At 39.4% G+C, this 4,952-nt stretch overlaps 1 protein-coding gene across 1 annotated transcript in view; it reads left to right on the forward strand.

Moving 5' to 3' along the window:
- Positions 1-4,952, forward strand: part of LOC109380871 (NKG2D ligand 1-like) — a 20,243-nt gene that overhangs the window by 4,588 nt on the left and 10,703 nt on the right. The gene's annotated exons all lie outside the window — the stretch shown is intronic.

Here is a 4,952-nt window from a genome sequence, read left to right on the forward strand (position 1 = left end):
TGGATTCTCTCTGTCGTCCTTCCCTGCTTGATCACAATTGGCATCTGAGAGGTGTCATTTACAGTTAACAGGTACTGAGGGCAGAACTGAGTGGGAATGGGGGGCAGATGGCCTAGAGTGAGGGCAGGAAGGGTGAATTCCCAGCGGGTCCCCTGTTGGCTCGCTGAACCTTGTCATCATGTTAATGAGTCAGGACAATTAGACCTCATATCACCTGATAGCAATCAGTGGGACAAGCTCAGCCCTGAGTTCTGATATCTCCTCACTGTTAGTGCCAGTGGGAAAGGAGGGTCCCAAAGCAAGGGGTTTAAGGCCTGTTGATGATAAAGGGGTTTAGGGGGAGGGATTAAGAAGTACAAATTGGTTGTTTCCATGTCTTGGCTATTATGAATAGCGCTGCAATAAACATAGGGGGTGCATAAAGTTTTTCAAACTAGCGTTTTGGATTTCTCAGGATAGATACCTAAGAGTGGAATTGCTGGGTCATAAAGTAGTTCATTTCCAGATTTTTGAGATATCTCCATACTGATTTCCATAGTGGCTGCACCAATCTGCAATCCACCAACAGTGCACGAGGGTTCCCTTTTCTCCACATCCTTGCCAGCACATGTTGTTTCTTGATTTATTGATGTTACCATTCTGACCAGAGTGCGGTGGTATCTCATTGTTTTTTAGAAATGCCCATCGGTAGATGACTGGATTAAGAAACTGTGGTACATTTACACAATGGAGTATTACTCAGCCATTAAGAAGAATGAAATCTTACCATTTGCAACATATGGATGGACCTGGAGAACATTATGTTAAGTGAAATAAGTCAGATGGAGAAAGACAAATATCATATGATCTTACTTATATGTGGAATCTAAAGAAGAGAATAAATGAACAAACTAGTCAGAAATAGTGTCAGAGATATAGAGAAAAAGCTGAGGGTTGCTAGATGGGAGTGGGGTGGAGATGAGGGAGAAGGGGAAGGGATTAGACAGCACAAATTGGTGCCACGGGGATGTGCAAGACAGTTTGGGGAATATAATCAATAATGTTGTAAAGATTTAGTAGGGTATCCGATGGACACTTGTCTTATAGGGAGACCATTTTATGGACAGTGTAGGTGCCTGACCACTGCAGTATACACCTGAAGTTACAGCTGAATAATAATGAATGACAACTGTAATTTAACATGTATACATATAGTCACAGGATGTGGAGCACAGCATAGGGAATAGATAGTGGAATTGTAACAGCTATATACGATGTCAGAGGGTAGTAGATTGGGGGAGGGGGTTATCACTTTGTGAGGGGTATAAATGTCTAACTATTACATTGTTTTGTACACCTGAAACTAATAAAAAATAGCAAAGTCAATTTCCTGTGCAGACTTAAACACATTTCTTAATTTCTCTGATTTTCAGATTGCCTTTTTGTGTATTGTCAGGATTAACGTAAATGAGAATACATGAAAAGACAGTCCCTCCATTTTTCTGGCAGAAAATAATATTCAATAAATGTGAATGAATGAATGAAGAAAAAAAGAAGTAACAATTGGTTGCTACAAAGTAGTTGGGGGATGTAGAATATAGGTTAAAGAATATTGTCAATAATATTTTAACAAGTATGTATGGTGCTAGGTAGTAACTAGAATATTCAGAGTGATAACTTCTTAAATTATATAAATGTCTAACCACTATGCTGTAATTAACCTGAAATTAACATCATATAATATTGAATGTCAACTGTAATTGAAAAAAGGAAGGGAATGTGAAGGGAATAAGAGGTTTCAATTTCCAGGTATAAAACAAGTAAGTCATCGGGATGTAATGTACACCATGGGGAATATAGTTAATAACATTGTGATAGTATGGCATGGTGTGAGATGGTTTTTGACTTATCATGGTGATCAGTTCTTTAGGTATATAAATGTAGAAAAAGTATTTTGTATACCTGAAATGAACATAATATTGAATCTTTGCTGTATTTTTATAAAAATCTTTTAAAAATAAAAGGACAAAATGGTATTTGTGATTGTTTCTTTGAGGAATTTTTCACTGCGTAATGCCATTTAAATTTACATCTTTATAGTGTAAAAACAGTTATTTACAAATTTTGTTTTATAAAGCACAGAATTTTGGATGATCATAATTCCTAAACAACATGGACTAAATAAAAGCAGAAATTTTGCTATTTTACTATGGAAACAGAATTTAAGGATCACTCGTAACCAGCAATAAGTCCATCTCAGTGTTATCCTGGTAACTGGATTCAAAGAACCATATGGATCAAAGGAATAAGTTTTTTTCTGATTTCACCCAGCACATCCCACCCCAGCAGTGACTTTCCTGTGATATCTCCTCCCGCCTCACCTCCTTCAGTGAGAAGTAAGTCTTTACAGCACAAACATCTCTACTTCTCAAAGTTGTTTAATCCCCTTATAACAAAGGACTAGTATCTAGAATATATAAAGAGCTCCTACAGATAAATGAGAACCTGACAAATTCTCCAGCAATACAGGACAAAGGATGTGAGGAGTTCAGGACACTATTGAAATGATTGAAAATCTCACAAATAATCAAAAGTATGCAAATGAAAAGTATAAGAAATAGTCTTACACATCCATTAAATTGTCCAGTAATTAAATGTATCAACCACTGGAGTGAAAATGAAATAGCAGGAATTCACTTGCATGGTTGGTATGAGTATGAATGGAATCAGCGTTGTGATTCCTATATCTAGTATCTAGTGCAGTGGACAATATGCTCATCCTCCACCATGGCAATCTGAGTGTTAGTTCCAGTCTCACAAACATGGACCTAATAGCATCTACTATATCATTTTTCATTGTAGTGATGTTTGTCGTAGGAAAAAATTAGCAAGCTAAAAATCCAGCAAAAGGAAAATCTATTGAAAATATTGGTAAAAAATTTCTATTCGTCGTTACCTGGCAGTCTAGATAATCTGAATCACTGTCAAGAATCAAACCAAAGGTTAGGTGAAAAAATGTGAATCGTTCAAATAAAATAAAGCCTTGGATTGCGAGTAACATGGTTTGCGAGTGTTCCACAAGATGAGCAAACATTTCTAATACATTTTAACTTGGTAAACGAACGATGTCTTGCATTATGAATAGTTTGCTTCCGGAACGAATTATGCTCGCCAACCAAGGTATTAGTGTATATTAACGGTGACTTCTGATTGACCCACAAGAACAGTGACCATCTACATACAAATTTCTCCAACATATTTAGAAAGCATACAAATCACAAAACGGGAAAATAAAACACTCATAAACTACAACTTTACTGTAACAAGGAGATAGAAATACCTCAGTCCATCAGATTCTTTTCCTGAATGTCACTGGTGAATAGAGGACATTCTTGGTGAGATTTGATGGGGACTAAGGAGGCGGTAATGCTAATGTATCAATGTGAAGTCTATTTTGAGGATTGGGATATTAGAGAGTGTGCCCTGCATTTAGGAGATACACTCTAGTGTATGCAGCAGTGATGGGATATCAAGGTGACAGCTGACTCACAAATAGCTCAGGAACAGGAGTTGCTAAATGCAATTGGAAAGTTTTTGTAAGTTTTTACTTGTTTAGTATTTTTGAGAAAGCTGTTAAAAATGAGAACTTAGGAAAAACTTAATTTTCAGAATTTGATGTAAGTAGGGGAATATGTCAATAAATACACCAGAGATATTTAAAAATTTTTTTGAGCCTCTCCTGTCTCCATCACATTTGTTCCTTGTATAAAAACAGATCCTTCCTCCCTTCGTTCCCTTCTCACCCTTCTGGTCTCCAGCCTTCATCAGCTTCTCCCTCTCCCTCATCAGCATGCTCAGCCCAGGCCCTGTAGAGGCACAAGCTTCTCAGGCTGGGAATGGAAGGTGTGCAAATTCAGTGTTGATAGATCCTGACCATCACATTGATGCAGGAGCCTCCAAGTAACTAAATCAGAGAAGAGGGCTTAGCAGCTCTGAGACAGATCAAGCCTCTCAGCCCACTGTGTGTGTATGTTCCTGGTGGGTTTTGTTCCTGGAAATCCTGATTTTGGAAGAGATTTGCCACACATGCACTATGTCCCATCTCGCTTCCTGGCCTCTCCTGCTTTCCACCACCCTATGGTACAGGCACCTTGGCCTGCTCCTTGGTTATCACAATCGTGCCTTCAAGCTTCTGTTTCGGCTCTTTCCTCTGGCTGCTGTTTCCTGTCTCATCACCAAGAGCTGGTCCTGCTTTAAGGCTGGGGAGAAACATCACCTCCCATTAAGCTTGACCCTCCTCAAGCTCAGTCATCTCCTCCTGTGAGTGATCTCCTCCTGTGGACTCTGGAAGACTATTGCACTTGGTGAGAGGTGTTTGTAGATTTGTGTGCTCCACACTTCATGTGGTCATTGGGAGTAGAATGAGTCCTTGTATCACTTATATACAAGGTGTAATACATTCTGTTGCTCGATAATGTGTGACAAATTGAATTACCTTGGGGACCAGGAGCTAAGGGAGGGCTGTACTGAGGTTTGGAGCTCACTTCCCTGGACAAGTAGGTGTGGTGAAGCCATCTGTGAATCCATGGATGCAGCCCCCTCCCCTAAGAGTTTATGGCTCTGATCACTGCAGACACCCCCAATGGGGAAACCTGAATCAGTTCCTTGTTGTTATGAGAGGAAAGTGAGAGGCCCAGTGGCCCCTGACTGCTGGGGTGGCATTAGACTGTTGTCAGGACTGGGAGAGCCCATGAACCCAACCTATCCCCATTCATTGAGCCCTGTCCTCATTCACATGAGAGAAATAGACAAAGACCTTGTACTCCCTACACTCAAAATGTCTGGATCCTGTGTCCTGAGTCCAAGCTAGCGACTTTTTGGAGCTGGTACCCTTACTAGAAATTGGTATGCAATTTGTTATGTTGTGTTTCTATTTTCTATTGTTTTTATTTTTTATTTTTTTTTTAGCTGAG

This window comes from Hipposideros armiger, unplaced genomic scaffold (genome assembly GCF_001890085.2).
Source record: "Hipposideros armiger isolate ML-2016 unplaced genomic scaffold, ASM189008v1 scaffold_41, whole genome shotgun sequence".
Classification (NCBI taxonomy): Eukaryota; Metazoa; Chordata; class Mammalia; order Chiroptera; family Hipposideridae; genus Hipposideros; species Hipposideros armiger.